The sequence below is a fragment of the Amblyraja radiata genome, chromosome 1 (assembly GCF_010909765.2).
Source record: "Amblyraja radiata isolate CabotCenter1 chromosome 1, sAmbRad1.1.pri, whole genome shotgun sequence".
Lineage (NCBI taxonomy): Eukaryota > Metazoa > Chordata > Chondrichthyes > Rajiformes > Rajidae > Amblyraja > Amblyraja radiata.
This window is the reverse complement of record NC_045956.1, coordinates 191,481,839-191,501,438: the sequence shown is the minus strand read 5'-3', so window position 1 is coordinate 191,501,438 and position 19,600 is coordinate 191,481,839. Positions and strand designations below refer to the sequence as shown.

Below are 19,600 nucleotides of genomic sequence, written 5' to 3'. Positions count from 1 at the left end.
CCGAAATTGTGGAGGTTCCAGAACTGATCCTTGCAGAATACTATTGGTCAAGAACCTAGTCAGAATAACACTCCACCACCACCTCTCTCATGTTTCCCCTCGCTCTAACCCCTTTGTTTTTTTTAATCTTCCCTGTCCCTACAGTCTTCACCATTCTGCAACATCCACTCCCCTCCCATTTCACTCACCTGCTCCTTGGACGAGACTCGATGATTACATGTTTGATGTATCTCGGTCATGATGGATGTCACCACTTGGGTCAGTTCCAGGGCCGTGATCCACGTCTCCTATTCCTCTCCCTCGGCACTGACATTGTTCCCTTTCCTCTTCGGCGGGTTCGCATTCCATTAAGGTTCCGCTCTCAATCCCACTTTGCTTTTCTGTCGCTGTTCCTGTGTTCTGACCATCTTTCTTTGATGACGTGCCTGGCCAAAGTCTTTTGAGGAACATGCCCACTTGAGTTAATTTCCCACCTGAAAAAACATTAATTGCAGGCTGCAGAGCAATTTCAAATTGAAAAAACCAAAGGGTCGGAATAGCCGGCAGCAATCTGAGCTGGCATTCTGGGGCAAGTGGAAGTTAATGGTCATATTCGAAACTCAGCAAGAAAACAGGCCCTTTGTCCCAACCTAACCAAAATGCTTCATGTAACCTAGTCCCATCATAGAAACATAGAAACATAGAAATTAGGTGCAGGAGTAGGCCATTCGGCCCTTCGAGCCTGCACCGCCATTCAATATGATCATGGCTGATCATCCAACTCAGTATCCCGTACCTGCCTTCTCTCCATACCCTCTGATCCCCTTAGCCACAAGGGCCACATCTAAATCAGTCCCTTGCAGTCTGCGGTTTGACCATAATCGCTCTAAATCACTCCGTCTGTCCAAATGTCTTTTGGGGAAAAGATTTAATAGGAATCTGAGGGGTAACCTTTTCACACAAAGGGTGGTGGGTGTATGGAACAAGCTGCCAGAGGAGGTAGTTGAGGCAGGAACTATCCCAACATTTAAGAAACAGTTAAACAGGTCGATGGATAGGACAGGTTTGGAGGGATATGGACCAAGCGCAGGCAAGTGGGACTAGTGTAGCTGGGACATGTTGGCCGGTGTGGGCAAGTTGGGCTGAAGGGCCTGTTTCCACACTGTATCACTCTGTGACTAGTGTAGCTGGGACATGTTGGCCGGTGTGGGCAAGTTGGGCTGAAGGGCCTGTTTCCACACTGTTTGACTAGTGTAACTGGGGCATGTTGGCCGGTGTGGGCAAGTTGGGCTGAAGGGCCTGTTTCCACACTGTATCACTCTGTGACTAGTGTAGCTGGGGCATGTTGGCCGGTGTGGGCAAGTTGGGCTGAAGGGCCTGTTTCCACACTGTATCACTCTGTGACTAGTGTAGCTGGGACATGTTGGCCGGTGTGGGCAAGTTGGGCTGAAGGGCCTGTTTCCACACTGTATGACTAGTGTAGCTGGGACATTGTTGGCCGGTGTGGGCAAGTTGGGCTGAAGGGCCTGTTTCCACACTGTATCACTCTGTGACTAGTGTAGCTGGGACATGTTGGCCGGTGTGGGCAAGTTGGGCTGAAGGGCCTGTTTCCACACTGTATCACTCTGTGACTAGTGTAGCTGGGACATTGTTGGCCGGTGTGGGCAAGTTGGGCAGAAGGGCCTGTTTCCACACTGTATAACTAGTGTAGCTGGGACATGTTGGCCAGTGTGGGCAAGTTGGGCTGAAGGGCCTGTTTCCACACTGTATGACTAGTGTAGCTGGGACATTATTGGCCTGTGTGGGTGAGTTGGGCTGAAGGGCCTGTTTCCACACTGTATCACTCTGTGACTAGTGTAGCTGGGACATTGTTGGCTGGTGTGGGCAAGTTGGGCTGAAGGGCCTGTTTCCACACTGTATCACTCTGTGACTAGTGTAGCTGGGACATTGTTGGCCGGTGTGGGTGAGTTGGGCTGAAGGGCCTGTTTCCACACTGTATGACTAGTGTAGCTGGGACATTGTTGGCCGGTGTGGGCATGTTGGGCTGAAGGGCCTGTTTCCACACTGTATCACTCTGTGACTAGTGTAGCTGGGGCATGTTGGCCGGTGTGGGCAAGTTGGGCTGAAGGGCCTGTTTCCACACTGTATCACTCTATGACTAGTGTAGCTGGGACATTGTTGGCCGGTGTGGGTGAGTTGGGCTGAAGGGCCTGTTTCCACACTGTATCACTCTGTGACTAGTGTAGCTGGGACATGTTGGCCGGTGTGGGCAAGTTGGGCTGAAGGGCCTGTTTCCACACTGTATCACTCTGTGACTAGTGTAGCTGGGACATTGTTGGCCAGTGTGGGCAAGTTGGGCTGAAGGGCCTGTTTCCACACTGTATCATCACTCTGTGACTAGTGTAGCTGGGACATTGTTGGCCGGTGTGGGCAAGTTGGGCTGAAGGGCCTGTTTCCACACTGTATGACTAGTGTAGCTGGGACATTGTTGGCCGGTGTGGGCGAGTTGGGCTGAAGGGCCTGTTTCCACACTGTATGACTAGTGTAGCTGGGACATTGTTGGCCGGTGTGGGCATGTTGGGCTGAAGGGCCTGTTTCCACACTGTATCACTCTGTGACTAGTGTAGCTGGGACATGTTGGCCGGTGTGGGCAAGTTGGGCTGAAGGGCCTGTTTCCACACTGTATCACTCTATGACTAGTGTAGCTGGGACATTGTTGGCCGGTGTGGGTGAGTTGGGCTGAAGGGCCTGTTTCCACAATGTATCACTCTGTGACTAGTGTAGCTGGGACATGTTGGCCGGTGTGGGCAAGTTGGGCTGAAGGGCCTGTTTCCACACTGTATCACTCTGTGACTAGTGTAGCTGGGACATTGTTGGCTGGTGTGGGCAAGTTGGGCTGAAGGGCCTGTTTCCACACTGTATCATCACTCTGTGACTAGTGTAGCTGGGGCATGTTGGCCAGTGTGGGCAAGTTGGGCTGAAGGGCCTGTTTCCACACTGTATGACTAGTGTAGCTGGGACATTGTTGGCCGGTGTGGGCAAGTTGGGCTGAAGGGCCTGTTTCCACACTGTATCATCACTCTGTGACTAGTGTAGCTGGGGCATGTTAGCCGGTGTGGGCAAGTTGGGCTGAAGGGTCTGTTTCCACACTGTATCACTCTGTGACTAGTGTAGCTGGGACATTGTTGGCCGGTGTGGGCAAGTTGGGCTGAAGGGCCTGTTTCCACACTGTATGACTAGTGTAGCTGGGACATTGTTGGTCGGTGTGGGCATGTTGGGCTGAAGGGCCTGTTTCCACACTGTATGACTAGTGTAGCTGGGACATTGTTGGCCAGTGTGGGCAAGTTGGGCTGAAGGGCCTGTTTCCACAATGTATCACTCTGTGACTAGTGTAGCTGGGACATTGTTGGCTGGTGTGGGCAAGTTGGGCTGAAGGGCCTGTTTCCACACTGTATCACTCTGTGACTAGTGTAGCTGGGGCATGTTGGCCGGTGTGGGCAAGTTGGGCTGAAGGGCCTGTTTCCACACTGTATGACTAGTGTAGCTGGGGCATGTTGGCCGGTGTGGGCAAGTTGGGCTGAAGGGCCTGTTTCCACACTGTATCACTCTGTGACTAGTGTAGCTGGGGCATGTTGGCCGGTGTGGGCAAGTTGGGCTGAAGGGCCTGTTTCCACACTGTATCACTCTGTGACTAGTGTAGCTGGGACATTGTTGGCCGGTGTGGGCAAGTTGGGCTGAAGGGCCTGTTTCCACACTGTATCACTGTATAAATCTATTCAATGTTATTATTGTACCCGCTTCAATTCCCACCTCGGACAGCTTGTTCCATATACCCACCACTCTGTGTGAAGAGGTTAACCCTCAGGTTCCTATTTGATGGTTCCCCTTTCACCTTAAGTCTCTGCCCTTAAGATTCTTCTACTCCGAGGGAAAAATACCTTTACCTACACCCTATGTATTTCCCGCTCCATGATGTTATCCATCTCTGTAAGATCACCTTTCAATCTCAATATTCCATAATACTATATTGTCACATGTGCCGAGGTTCAGTGAAATGCTTTATTTTTCACACAACCGGGTAAAATCATACAGGCAGTTCACAAGAGACGCCGCGTTAATGAAACAGTTCTAACTACTGCTTGCAGTGGCGAACCAGGCCTGGAACAAACGCCACCCCCCCACCTCAACCCCCCTCCCCCGCTGGGCTGACTTTGTTCTCACCATCCCGATAGACCCCCCTTCGTTATCGGTGAAATCCCCAGGGTCCCCCTGTTCTTGCTGGCCCTCTGCCAGGTCCAACCTTTGTCCATGGCGACCTCCCCTGGGTTTCCCTTTGTTCTCTGTGGATCTCTGCCCCGTCCCATCTTTGTTCTCCGTACCTGCCCGCCGAGTCCCTCCTTTCCTGTAGTCCTGCAATCTGGAATGGGCCAACATTCCCTCTTGAACATTTCAACTAAGCCGGGAGGCCACCAAGGTTTGGACAGACACAATAGTACTACACTCCAGATGAACACACCAAAGAATGAAATTTTAGCCTGCCCAAACTATTTCTATAGCTCATGCCCTCAGGTACTGGGAACATCTGCATAATTCTTCTTTGCACAACCTTCCATCTTAATGCTATCTTTTCTGAAATATGATGACTAAATTGAACAGATTGCAAGTGCAGCCAATGCCTTGTTCAACTGTAACTTATGTTCCAACTTCTATATTGAGTTTCCAAAATGGTTAAGGCCAGCCGCCAAAAGCCACCTTCACCACTATCTACCTGTGATGCCATTTTTGGGGAATTAAGTACTTGTACTCCCGGAAACTCTCCATGGCATTTCCATTCATTGTGAAGACCCTATTCTGGTTCGACGTCACAAACGTACATGTCCAAACTTACTAATCATACCTTAACATCCCCACTGAATTAATTTCTGATGCACCATTCACAGGCCTCCAGTCTGAAAAGCAATCTTCCACCATCACTCTGCTTCCAGCCATCAAACCAATTCTGTATCCAGTTAGCCATCTCCCCGTGAACACCACATGATCTAACCTAGCACAGGGAATCTTATAGGCTGAAATATGTACAGACTATGTATCTGGCCCTGCCCTCATCAACCTTCTGAGTTATTCTTCAAAAAAGCCAATCAAATTTGTGAAAGACGACCTCCAAAGCCAAAACCAATGTCTGTATTTTCAAACACACGTACATCTTACCACTTTATCTCCTCTCCAGTAACTGTTTTACCACAAACATTAGGCTAACTATTCTGTAGTTTTCATTCTTCTCGTGGTTCCTGGTCTAGAGTTATCAGGTTTTATATTTGCAACACTTCTTAAACAGAAGCACAGCATTATCTACCCTCTAACGTTCAGCACTTCACCCACAGTTAACGATGATTCACATATTCACATATCTGCTCCTGCAGTTTATTCTCTAACTTTCATAGAGTTAGAGACTTAGATACATCTAATCACAGGCCGCAGAGATTTACTTATCTTCATACGGTTAAGGACATCCAGCACCACCTCCACTGTAATACAACTGCACTCAATACATTGTTTTTCTCCATGGTAAATACAGAGAAGAAATTATAATTGAAGACCTTGCCCGTCTCCTGCAGCGCGACACATAGATGACACTCTCCAGTTACCCTTTTTCTTTTAATATATGTAAAATCTATTTGGCTTCCCCGTAATTACAAGTGCCACCATGAGCGCACTATTTTCCCTCCTGATTTTGTTCTTAAGTATGCTCCTCAACCTCTCACACTTCTCCCAGGAAAGCATTAATCCAGGCAGCCTATAGCTAACCCATGTTCCCTTTTCTCTAACCAGAGCCTCAATTTCTTTCATCATCCTGAATCCCCTACTTTTACTTCACTAACAACATGCATATCTTGAAATCTCACTCTCACAATTTAAAAACTTCCCCTTCCAGACGTCCCTTTCCCCACATGCAACTTACTCCAATGACTATTCCGATCTCACATTGTCAAAGGTGGGCTTCCACCGCCTAATTTAGAGTTTTACATTGAAGGCCAGAACTGTTCTTTTACAAAGGGTTTCAAAGCTAATTGAATTGTCGTCATTGGTCACAAAGTGCTCGTCCACTTACACCTCAGTTTGAACTGTCTGAAGGTTTGGATTCTGTCCCCAGTTTAAATCAGTTTAAACCCTTCTTTGCAGCCCTTTCCAAACTGGCCACCAGGATGTAAATCTCCTTCCAGTTCAGGCTCGTCGTTTACAGGTCACATATATCCCTGAAAAGATCCAAATTGTCCAAATATCTGAATCTCCGACCCTTGCACCAACTCCTCAGTCGTGCATTCATTTTAACTGTATGTGCAGTAATGTCATATGTACGGAAGTACTGTGAAAAGCTTAGTTTTACATGTAATCCTAACAGATCGGATAAACAACACACAGACCCAATCAATTTAAACTCAGGAACAGATGAAACAAAGGTGGAGATACGGAGTGTAGTTCGTAGCATTGTAGTGCATCAGTTCCTAATACAATGTGCAATGTCCTTGATGGGGTAGACGTAAATAGGTAAAACAGTAAATTGGGAGAACAGGAATACATCCCTAGCTGCTGAGAGGTTCATTTACAAATTTGATAAGAGCGTGGAAGAAGCTGTCCTTGAATCTGGTGCTATGTTATCTCCATATATCTAATATAAAATTTGGATGCTTGTTACTTTGAGATCATCTGATAATTTTGTTCTTAGTATTCCCAATTTTGGTCTTTCAGTTATCTGCCAACATTCTAATCACTTGACTATACATTTCTACTGCCTCAATAGGATTTGAACCAATATTTGTGGACGATTAGTCAACATGTTAGACATATAAATGACATTTCAAGTTTAATCCTGATAACGGCACGTTGATGCATGTTGGAGGGATAAATAAAACCAGGATATTTACCATGAATTGCAAGGGCCCAGAGACCATTGAGAAACACCCACACAATCCATAGATCCCTAAATTCAGCAGCACACACTTCAGCAGCACACACAAAGCCAACATTTAGCATTCTTCTTATTTGCTGCAGCATTGAATACAGTGCAGGGAGGCCTTGATACAATTTTATAGGGAGTTGATTAAGTCTTAAATTGGAGGAATGTGTGCAATTCTAATCTCCATACTGTGGGAAGGATGCCTTTACACTGGAGAAGATGTGGAGGAGATTCATCAGGATATTGCTCGGAAATGAATATTTCAATTTTCAGCAGAGACTGGAGTGATTTAAGTCGTCTTCCTTGAAGCTGGGGCGGACAGACAGTGATCCAGAAGTACAGAATACTATGAGAAAAATAGGGTCAATGGCAAAAATAGTTTTCGCCATAGCAGAGGTGGTTAACAGCAGGGGGGCATTGATTTGATGTGAGGACCAAGAGGTTTAAAAGATGATCTTTCAGGAAGAATCTTTCAGCAGTGATGGCTGCAGTCTGGGACACACTGTCTGAGATGGTGTTAGAGGCTCTGTCACAACATTGTAGGGGCACTGGGATGTCCATTCAAACCGTAAATCGATAGTAGGCAACAGACCGTGCTCAGAAATGGGATTAGTGTGGAGAAAATGACAGGTGGCAAATGGGTCAAAGGCTAATTTCTGCACAGAATCTGAGTGCTGTCCCTGTAGATCTCTGCGCGCAGCCCCTTCCCTATCACACCTGTGTGAACATAATTTCTTGCATCAGCTCTACAACCACTGACAGGCCATCATATATGTCACAGAAGGCTCACAAACCTTTTTGCTTCTTTGATGTAGAGGCCACTGAATCACCTCTCCTGTTACTACCTTCAGCCATGATGTAGGTATGTTGCAAAGCCTACCTGAAGATCGCTGAAAATCTGTCCCAGCCCGTGTGCGCGATTTTGGCGCCGTTTAAAGGGGGGCGGGTTTAAAACGCAATTTCCCCTAGGCTGTTCAAATCGAGGATATTCAGCCTAGTTAATTATTAACGAAAAATCGCTGGAAGATTCCGTAGCTGGAGCTATTATTAGTTTTAAAGGCTTTCTTTACTTGTTATAGTAGGTTAAAAATTAACCTCTAAACCCACGACCGCCGACAACGGGTCGGATCTCATACAGGGGAAAACGGAAGGTAGGCTGTTTATTTTTACGTTAAAAAGGGCTTCTTAAGATCCCTTTATACAAAGTTTAATGTTGCGAGTAGCTAATTTGGGCCCCATTATATCCCGCAGTATTTTTCTGGGCATTTGAGGGCACAAATCTACCGCAATGTGAACGTTCTAAACCAGCGCATTCACAGGATCCCACTAGAAAGCTGATTTAAATGGACTTTAATTTACAGCAATTGAACACTAAATTCCTTCCATTTGGCCTATAAATTAATGTAAATGAGATTTAAAAATCATGTTTTATTGTGAATTATTTGTGAATATTATTTGGACACTTAGGCTATTTAAAAATGTTAATCATTTATTAAGAAATGGATAGATGTTTAGATCTAGTAATTGAAGTTTGAAATTATCTACAATTGGGTAACTAACTAATTATATGCTTTAATTTCAGGTCATCCAAGTAAGATTATTTTATATTTGTTTCAGAATGCTTCAATTTATGATAACTGAAAATTTCATTCAGTTCTCTGAATTTTTAAGAAAGTTATGGGCTTTTGACTGTCCACGATCACAGTTTTTTTGTTATGCCCATAGAAAATTAATAGGGAACAAGATGCTAATTTCCGAGTATGAAAATTGCCATAACTTTTTAAATACTTCAGATATGAAAGTGAATTAGGTGTCAAATTAACCTTCTTTTTATGCTTTATCTGATGGGATAAATTGCAGACTTGATTTTTAAAATCTCAAAATTTTGTAACATTGCTACATGATGACGACAGGCCTTCACAAATTCTGCAGCTCTGGAATAAACAATATTAACAGAACCATCAGGTGACAATTTGAATGTGAAGGAAGACATTGCCTTGTGAACCAACAAACAGCATCACAGTGCAGCAGAGATGTGGATAACATCCCATCCAAACCAGATGGTACACCCCAACAAATGAACAAACAATAAAAGCAGGAGTAGACCACCTAGATCTTCATGTTTAAGAAGGAACTGCAGATGCTGGAAAATCGAAGGTACACAAAAATGCTGGGGAAACTCAGCGGGTGCAGCAGCATCTATGGAGCAAAGGAAATAGGCAACGTTTTGGGCCAAAACCCTTCTTCAGACTGATGGGGGGGGGGGGGAAGGGGCTGAACGCAGAGATCTACAGGGACTCCCCATCAGTCTAAAGAAGGGTTTTGGCCCAAAACGTTGCCCATTTCCTTCGCTCCATAGATGCTGTTGCACCCGCTGAGTTTCTCCAGCATTTCTGTGTACCTAGATCTTCATGTCTTGAATAGAATGCCTCTTATTGTCATTCAAACAGCTTGGTTTGAACGAAATTGGATTTTCTACAGTCTTACATTACAAAAAAACTTAAGACCCACACTTAACACAGTTTACATAAACATCCATCACAGTGAGTCTCCAACACCTCCTCACTGTGATGGAAGGCAAAGTCTTATCTCTTCCCTTTGTTCCTCTCCCGTTCCAGCAGTCCAACTGCAGCGTCGAGGTGAACTGGGGCTCACGATGTTAAAGCCCCCGGTGGGCGATGGTAAGTCCTGTGGCCATTTAAGCCACGCCTGTCATCCATTAGACTTTGTCTGATCTATCCAATGGAGCAACTCATCATTTGTGCCAGATCCCTGAAGCTTTCAAACCCCTTGAACACCGTATCACTATTCCAGACCAAACATGGTCAATCCCCAACATCCACACCTCACCCGTTTGGAGGCTTCAACTCACAGAGAAAGAGGAAAATACCCACTGGTGGGGAATTACTGGCACACTCTTCCCTCAACCCTAACATCCAGGACAAAAGCTTCCACACCTCCATGTTACCCATTGTCAAATTCCCCACTAGCTGGAACGGGAAATAAACCATTTCATGGGCAAACTGCAAACGTCCCAACTCTGCTGGTAACTGTAGTCCCCACTGCTCCCATGGCACATTCCACCACATCCCTGGAGTTTCCATTCCAGAATAGAAGTATTATATCACAGGCCTGAGCGGTAGGAGTTAAAGTCGAGCGCGGGGCTTGCTTCTTACAGAAGCCCGAGAGCCGTTGGAGAGGTCACGGAAGGAGGAGGAACCCAAATCTGTAACTTTCCAAGTTCCATTCGCACTTCAAAAACAAGTGGGCTTGAGGAAGCCGCAGATTGGTGGAAGCTGACAAGAGGGAGCAGCTGATTGGGAGTCAGATCCCTGCTGATTGTATTGTGGCAGTTTGTATTATATTGTAGTGGCCTGGTCAAGGTCAGGAAAAGACCGGACACCAGGGACCGCCACAATATTGTACTTTGTATTGTATCCTAGGTAAGGGGGGGAGTATGAGGGCCAGGGCCATTTACTGATCTGGATGTCAGATGTGGGAGATCAAGGAATCTGATAGCCCTCCACACGTCCACATCTGCGCCAGGTGCGTCGAGATGGGGCTCCTAAGGGACCGTATTAGGAACCTGGAGCAGCAGCTCGATGACCTCCGTCTGGTCAGGGAGAGCGAGGAAGTGATTGAGAGGAATTACAGAGAGGTGGTCAGGTGGTGCAGACAAGTGGGTCATGGTTGGGAGAGGCAAGGGGAACAGGCAGGGACTAGAGAGTCCCCCGGTGGCTGTACACCTTGACAATAAGTACTCCTGTTTGAGTACTGTTGGGGGGGACAGCCTACCTGGCGGTAGTGACAGCGGCCGGGCCTCCGGTACAGAGACCGTCCCCGTTGCTCAAAAGGGTAGGGAAAAGAAGAGGAGGGCAATAGTAATAGGGGACTCTATAGTTAGGGGGTCAGATAGGCGATTCTGTGGACGCAGTCGGGAGACCCGGATGGTAGTTTGCCTCCATGGTGCCAGGATCTTGGATGTGTCTGAACGTGTCCAAGATATCCTGAAATGGGAGGGAGAGGAGCCCAAGGTCGTGGTACATATAGGTACCAATGACATAGGTAGAAAAAGAGAAGAGGTCCTGAAAGGAGAATTTAGGGAGTTAGGAGGTGAGTTAAAGAGAAGGACCGCAAAGGTAACAATCTCGGGATTACTGCCTGTGCCACGCGACAGTGAGAGTAGGAATGGAGCGAGGTGGAGGATAATTGCGTGGCTGAAGGACTGGTGAAATGGGCAGGGATTCAAGTTTCTGGATCATTGGAACCTCTTTTGGGGAAGGTGTGACCTGTACAAAAGGACAGGTTGCACTTGAACTCGAGGGGGACCAATATCCTGGCGGGGAGATTTGCAAAGGCTACTGAGGAGACTTTAAACTAGAACGGTTGGGGGGAGGGACTCAAATAGAGAAAGTTAGTAGACAGTGTGTGAGGCAGGAGGCAGAGAAGGAAAGTACTCAGACCTAACATGTAGGGGGGAAAGAAGAAAACAATAATAAACAGAGAATAAGAGGTGGTGGGGTTCTTAAATGGGTGAGCAGAGAGACAGAGGGGTGTAAAATGGGGGTAGAAGCAATAGGTAGCAAGGTGAAAAGTAAAAGTGGCAGGCAGACAAATCCAGGGCAAAAATCAAAAAGGACCACTTTTCAACATAATTGTATAAGGGGTAAGAGCGTTGAAAAAACAATCCTGAAGCCATTGCGTCTCAATGCAAGGAGCATTCGTAATACGGTGGATGAGTTGAATGTGTAGATAGCTATTAATGATTATGATATAGTTGGGATCACGGAGACATGGCTCCAGGGTGACCAAGGCTGGGAGCTGAACATCCAGTGATATTCAGTATTCAGGAGGGATAGACAGAAAGGAAAAGGAGGTGGGGTAGCGTTGATGGTTAGAGAGGAGATTAACGCAATAGTAAGGAAGGACATTAGCTTGGATGATGTGAAATCGATATGGGTAGAGCTGCAAAACACTAAGGGGCAGAAAACGCTAGTGGGTGTTGTGTACAGGCCACCTAACAGTAGTAGTGAAGTTGGGGATGGCATCAAACAGGAAATTAGAAATGCGTGCAACAAAGGTAAAACAGTTATAATGGGTGACTTCAATCTACATATAGATTGGGTGAATCAAATTGGCAGGGGTGCCGAGGAAGAGGATTTCTTGGAATGTATGCGGGATAGTTTTCTAAACCAACATGTAGTGGAACCAACGAGAGAGCAGGCTATTCTAGACTGGGTATTGAGTAATGAGGAAGGGTTAGTTAGCAGTCTTGTTGTGCGTGCCCCCTTGGGCAATAGTGACCATAATATGGTTGAGTTCTTCATTAGGATGGAGAGTGACATTGTTAATTCAGAACCAATGGTTCTGAACTTAAAGAAAGGTAACTTTGAGGGTATGAGACGTGAATTGGCCAAGATTGACTGGCAATTAATTCTAAAAGGGTTGACGGTGGATATGCAATGGAAGGCATTTAAAGGCTGCATGGATGAACTACAAAAATTGTTCATCCCAGTTTGGCAAATGAATAAATCAGGGAAGGTAGTGCATCCGTGGATAACAAGGGAAATCAGGGATAGTATCAAAGCAAAAGATGAACCGTACAAATTAGCCAGTAAAAGCAGCCTACCAGAGGCCTGGGAGAAATTCAGAGACCAGCAGAGGAGGACAAATGGCTTAATTAGGAAAGGGAAAATAGATTATGAAATAAAACTGGCAGGGAACATAAAAACTGACTGCAAAAGTTTTTATAGATATGTGAAGAGAAAGAGATTAGTTAAAACAAATGTAGGTCCCTTGCAGTCAGAAACAGGTGAATTGATCATGGGGAACAAGGATATGGCTGATCAATTGAATAACTACTTTGGTCCCGTCTTCACTAAGGAAGACATAAATAATCTGCTGGAAATAGCAGGGGACCGCGGGTCAAAGGAGATGGAGGAATTGAGTGAAATCCAGGTTAGTCGGGAAGTGGTGTTGGGTAAATTGAATGGATTAAAGGCCGATAAAGCCCCAGGGCCAGATAGGCTGCATCACAGAGTACTTAAGGAAGTAGCTCCAGAAATAGTGGGTGCATAACATAGAAACATAGAAACATAGAAAATAGGTGCAGGAGTAGGCCATTCGGCCCTTCGAGCCTGCACCGCCATTCAATGTGATCATGGCTGATCATCCAACTCAGTATCCTGTACCTGCCTTCTCTCCATACCCCCTGATCCCTTTAGCCACAAGGGCCACATCTAACGCCCTCTTAAATGTAGCCAACGAACTGGCCTCAACTACCTTCTGTGGCAGAGAATTCCAGACATTCACCACTCTCTGTGTGAAAAATGTTTTCCTCATCTCGGTCCTAAAAGATTTCCCCCTTATCCTTAAACTGTGTCCCCTTGTTCTGGACTTCCCCAACATCGGAAACAATCTTCCTGCATCCAGCCTGTCCAACCCCTTAAGAATTTTGTAAGTTTCTATAAGATTCCCCCTCAATCTTCTAAATTCTAGCAAGTACAAACCGAGTCTATCCAGTCTTTCTTCATATGAAAGTCCTGACATCCCAGGAATCAGTCTGGTGAACCTTCTCTGTACTCCCTCTATGGCAAGAATGTCTTTCCTCAGATGAGGAGACCAAAACTGTACACAATAGTCTGAAGAAGGGTTTCGGCCCGAAACGTCGCCTATTTCCTTCGCTCCATAGATGCTACTGCACCCGCTGAGTTCCTCCAGCAATTTTGTGTACCCACAATACTCCAGGTGTAGTCTCACCAAGACCCTGTACAACTGCAGTAGAACCTCCCTGCTCCTATACTCAAATCCTTTTGCTATGAATGCTAACATACCATTCGTCTTCTTCACTGCCTGCTGCACCTGCATGCCTACTTTTAATGACTGGTGTACCATGACACCCAGGTCTCGTTGCATCTACCCCTTTCCTAATCGGCCACCATTCAGATAATAGTCTACTTTCCTGTTTTTGCCACCAAAATGGATAACCTCACATTTATCCACATTATACTGCATCTGCCATGCATTTGCCCACTCACCCAACCTATCAAATCACCTTGCAGCCTCCTAGCATCCTCCTCACAGCTAACACTGCCCCCCAGCTTCGTGTCATCCGCAAACTTGGAGATGTTGCATTCAATTCCCTCATTAGTGATAATTTTTCAAAACTCTTTAGATTCTGGAGTAGTTCCTGAGGATTGGAGGGTAGCTAATGTAACCCCACTTTTTAAAAAGGGAGGGAGAGAGAAAATGGGGAATTATAGACCAGTTAGTCTAACATTGGTAGTGGGGAAACTGCTAGAGTCAGTTATTAAAGATGGGATAGCAGCACATTTGGAAAGTGGTGAAATCATTGGATAAAGTCAGCATGGATTTACAAAAGGTAAATCATGTCTGACGAATCTTATATAATTTTTCGAGGATGTAACTAGTAGAGTGGATAGGGGAGAACCAGTGGATGTGTTGTATCGGGACTTTCAGAAGGCTTTCGACAATGTCCCACATAAGAGATTAGTATACAAACTTAAAGCACACGGTATTGGGGGTTCAGTATTGATGTGGATAGAGAACTGGCTGGCAAACAGGAAGCAAAGTAGGAGTAAACGGGTCCTTTTCACAATGGCAGACAGTGACTAGTGGGGTACCGCAAGGCTCAGTGCTGGGACCCCAGCTATTTCCAATATATATTAATGATTTGGACAAGGGAATTGAATGCAACATCTCCAAGTTTGTGGATGACACTAAGCTGGGGGGCAGTGTTACCTGTGAGGAGGATGCTAGGAGGCTGCAAGGTGACTTGGATAGGCTGGGTGAGTGGGCAAATGTATGGCAGATGCAGCATAATGTTGATAAATGTGAGGTTATCCACTTTGGTGGCAAAAGCGGGAAAGCAGACTATTATCTAAATGGTGGCCGATTAGGAAAAGGGGAGATGCAACGAGACCTGGGTGTCGTGGTACACCAGTCATTGAAAGTAGGCATGCAGGTGCAGCAGGCAGTGAAGAAAGCAAATGGTATGTTAGCATTCATAGCAAAAGGATTTGAGTATAGGAGCAGGGAGGTTCTACTGCAGTTGTACAGGGTCTTGGTGAGACCACACCTAGAGTATTGCGTACAGTTTTGGTCTCCAAATCTGAGGAAGGACATTATTGCCATAGAGGGAGTGCAGAGAAGGTTCACCAGACTGATTCCTGGGATGTCAAAACTTTCATATGAATAAAGACTGGATAGACTCGGCTTATACTCGCTAGAATTTAGGAGATTGAGGGGGAATCTTATAGAAACTTACAAAATTCTTAAGGGGTTGGACAGGGTAGATGCAGGAAGATTGTTCCCTATTTTCTATGTATCTATGCCTGGACTCTGCTGGGTCTCCATGATGTCAGATACTGTCTGCAGTACCACCACCAGTCCCACCACAGGAGAATCATCCGTCTCATCTCTACAGGACGCTGCCCAAACCTGCCCAAAGGTTGATAGGACGGCGTTACCGGGAGGGAGCAGGAGACGTCAGGCATGAGGAGTGGGCAGGGTCGGAGAGTGAACTGGGGTAATGTCTCCACTCCAGTGCCTTCCAGGTAGGTGCAGGATGCACCTCCAGGGCCACAAAGATGGTCGTGCGAGGAGAGGAGTGGGACGTTGGTTCACAGGAACTGCTACAGTGTATCGAGCTCGCGGGCGGACCCGCTTTGGACTTGGGAAATGGCGATGCCTGCATGCAACAATAATGTCACTGTGCAGTTGCATCTTGAACTATTGAACTGTTGGCCAAACATATGTTCCTCTCAGCACTCAGCTGTCCTCAAGTAACGGGGATTATCCTTTACTAACTTGAAGACATTCTCAATGATCAATTCTGTATTACATATTTCTTCTCCCGAGCCCACTCACCTCTGGACAGGTGATCTCCCTCCACCTTTCAACAATCCCTCGCATCTAAATGGACAATAGACAATAAACAATAGACAATAGGTGCAGGAGTGGGCCATACGGCCCTTAGAGCCAGTTACCACCATTCAATGTTATTATGGCTGATCATCCCCAATCAATATCCCGTTCCTGCCTTCTCCCCATATCCCCTGACTCCACTATTTTTAAGAGCCCTGTAGATGGTTTATGCACGCAACCTATAATGTAACTACCTCAATACCACTAACCACGCCTTAGTTATCTCAGTATAATTGTGATATCTTCCCCTTGCTCCTCCCCTGGTTCCAGTACGCCTGAAGACTAGATGCAGTCAGTACTGGGATGTGCCTTACATGTGCCTTTATTAAATACTCAGTAAAGTTACAAGTGTGTCAGACTTGACTTCTTTACATGGTCGGCAAGTTAAACGCGCGCATCCTGTTCATCGGGTTTTATTTGCTCCTAGTTTTACTAGTGTTTAAATCCCCTCCACGCCATGACATTCTCGTGCCGCAAGCCCTCTCCCCTTGTCTTTGACGCTGACATTGCGGAGCGATGGGCTACTTTCGTGCTGGACTACAACCACTTCATCAATATCGTGCACCGAAATGACCCTGATGCGGTCAAAGCCTCACTCCTGCTGAACCTTGCTGGTCCTGATGCTATGAAGCGAGCTCAGACTTGCACTTACAATCCAGCGGTCCTGGATGACAACGACCAGATCATCGAGCCGGCGGAGTCCACCAACGACCCGGTATGTCTCTTACGAAAGTTTGCGGAAATTTGTGACTTGCCCTCCAACCGTATATTGGAGCGGGCCAGATTCTTTACAAGAAAACAGCAGCCTGATGAACCTGTTGAATGTTTGATCGCTGACCTGCGCTACCTTGCTCAGCGGTGCCGTTTCGAGAACATGTGTGATCAGCTCACTAGAGACATTTTAGTCACCGGTATGCTGGATCAGAAGTTATGATCCGAGCTGCTGCGAAGACCAGATCTCACCCTGACTGAAGCTATACACGCATGCAGACTGGCTGAGGTGGTTACCCTGCTACACGGGCAGAGGGGATCTGACAGTCGGTCTATCAATCTGACTAGTGTTACCATGCCCCGTCGCAAGCAAGACAACGTTCGACCTGCACCGCGGCTGACACATGCCGCTTGGGTCCCGCTTGCTAAGAAGTGCCCCAACTGTAATTACATCCACTCTATGCAGTCGCAGTGTCCAGCATTTGGTAAAGCTTGTAATTTCTGTAAGAAGATGAACCACTTCTCGGCTGCCTGCCGCTCCCGTGGGAACTTTCTACCAGCTTCCAGACAAATTTTAAACAACCTACAACAAGTTGATAACGATTTTGGTTCTCAGTCTTCCATCGACACTGCCCACGACTTCGAGCCCAGTACTTCCATGGGAGATGCCAGTGTTTATTCTCTCCTTCATAGTCAAACTCGCCTTTCCGACCCATCTGTGCTAGTCACTGTCAACAATAAATCTTTCTCTGCTAAGCTAGACATGGGGGCGAAGGTGAATGTTATGTCAACATTCCTGTTCAGGAAGATTAGAAATAATGAGCTGCTAACTGCAGATCATTCCACATTGCATGCTTATGGGGGAGAGGTGCTGAAACCTGTGGGGAGGGCCACTTTCAACTATGTGCTGAAGAAATCTTCGCGAGCCCTATCGTTTTTCATTCTTGACTGTGATTGTGTGACTCTGTTGAGCAATCAGGCGTGTCAGGACCTCGGACTGGTGTCCTTTGACCGCTCTGTCCACGAAGTGCGGGTGATGTTGAATCCACTTTCTGAATACCCCGACCTATTCGATGATGAATTGGGCAAGCTACCCCTTGTATACAAGATTGCAACTGGCCCGTCGGTTGTGCCAGTGGTCCGTGCTCCGCACAAGGTATCGTTTGCCATGAAGGACAAGGTCGAAGCTATGCTGAAGAACATGGTTGCCATGGGAGTGCTGGAAGCTTTTAGCGAACCCACCGAGTGGGTCTCCACCATGGTTGCCACCATGAAGAAGAGTAAGAGCGAGATACGGGTGTGCATCAATCCCAAAGACTTAAATCTAGCAATAAGACGTCCTCATTATCCCATGAGGACCGTAGAAGATGTTGCTGCCCAGGTCGGCCAGGCCACGGTGTTCTCAGTCCTTGACGCCAGGAGCTCATTCTGGCAAATACCTCTAGACAAACACTCCTCAGACTTAACCACGTTTGGCACCCCCTTCGGAAGATTCAAATTTTTGCGGATGCCGTTCGGCATCAACTCCGCTAGCGAGGTGTTTCAACGCTCCATGGAGCAACTGTTTGCTGGCCTGCCGTGTGCCATTATCGTGGATGACATCCTGGTATACGGAAAAGATGCTGCTGAGCACGACCACAACCTCCGACGAATTCTAGACCGCGCTCGCCAGATCAACTTAAAACTCAACCTGTCAAAGTGCAAGTTCCGTGTAGCTGAAGTACCCTATGTTGGCTACATCTTCACAGCCCACGGGCTGAAACCTGACCCGCAGAAGACCAACGCTATCTCCGAGCTGCCTGCCCCGACCGAGGTAACCAGCCTGCAGCGATTCCTGGGCATGGTCAACTATTTGGGGAAGTTTATCCCCAACCTCAGCGAGTTGAGCGCACCCCTGAGGCAACTGACAAAAAAAGACGTTGCCTGGTCCTGGTTTCCCCAACACCAGCAGGCTTTTGACTATCTCAAAACAAAGCTGATCAGCACACCGACTCTCCAGTTTTTCGATCTGCACCGTCCGATCGTAGTTACGTGTGATGCATCCCGTTTCGGACTCGGTGCTGCCTGCCTGCAGCTCCACGATGACGGCTCACTACAGCCCATTTCTTATGCCTCGCGTACCACTGTGGTGGTGGGCCTGATCTCAGACAATGACGAGAAGGCCTACCGGGAGGAGGTGGCTGATCTAGCACTCTGGTGCCAGGATAACAGCCTCCTCTTGAACATCAAAAAAACGAAGGAGCTGATCGTGGACTTTAGGAGGGCACATCATCCGAGGACGTACACTCCATTGAGGATAAATGGGGATCCTGTGGATAAGGTGAACTGTTTTAAATATCTGGGAGTCCACATCTCCGAGGATATGACATGGGCATCACACGCCTCAGCACTCATGAGTAAGGCAAGGCAGCGCCTTTACCACCTCAGGCAATTGAGGAAATTCAGAGTGTCTCCGAGGATCCTCCAGTGCTTCTACGCAGCGGCGGTGGAAAGCATCTTGTCCGGGAACATTACCATCTGGTTTGGGAATTAAACATAGAAATTAGGTGCAGGAGTAGGCCATTCGGCCCTTCGAGCCTGCACCGCCATTCAATATGATCATGATTGATCATCCAACTCAGTATCCTGTACCTGCCTTCTCTCCATACCCTCTGATCCCCTTAGCCACAAGGGCCACATCTAACTCCCTCTTAAATATAGCCAATGAACTGGCCTCGACTACCCTCTGTGGCAGTCGACTACCCTCTGTGGCTCTGCCAAGGACAAGAAGGCTCTGCAGAGAGTAGTGCATTCGGCCGAACGCACTATGGGAACTTCACTTGCCCCCCTGCAGGAACTATACATCAGGAGGTGCAACTCCAGAGCCAACAATATCATGAGAGACCCCTTCCACCCCTGCAACGGACTGTTCCAGCTGCTACGGTCAGGCAAACGCCTCAGTTGCCATGCGGTGAGAACGGAGAGGTTGAGAAGGAGTTTCTTACCAGAAGCCATTCGGACTGTAAACGC

General features: G+C 47.0%; 1 long non-coding RNA gene across 1 annotated transcript; it reads right to left on the bottom strand.

Annotated features, from left to right (window-relative positions):
* Positions 1–359: 359 nt before the first annotated feature.
* On the bottom strand, positions 360–7,775 carry LOC116982883. The gene is made up of 2 exons (XR_004414550.1): positions 7,729–7,775; positions 360–473 (listed from the first exon to the last, which is right to left on the bottom strand). It is a non-coding gene; the product is annotated as an uncharacterized LOC116982883 (long non-coding RNA).
* Between the last annotated feature and the right edge of the window lie 11,825 nt (positions 7,776–19,600).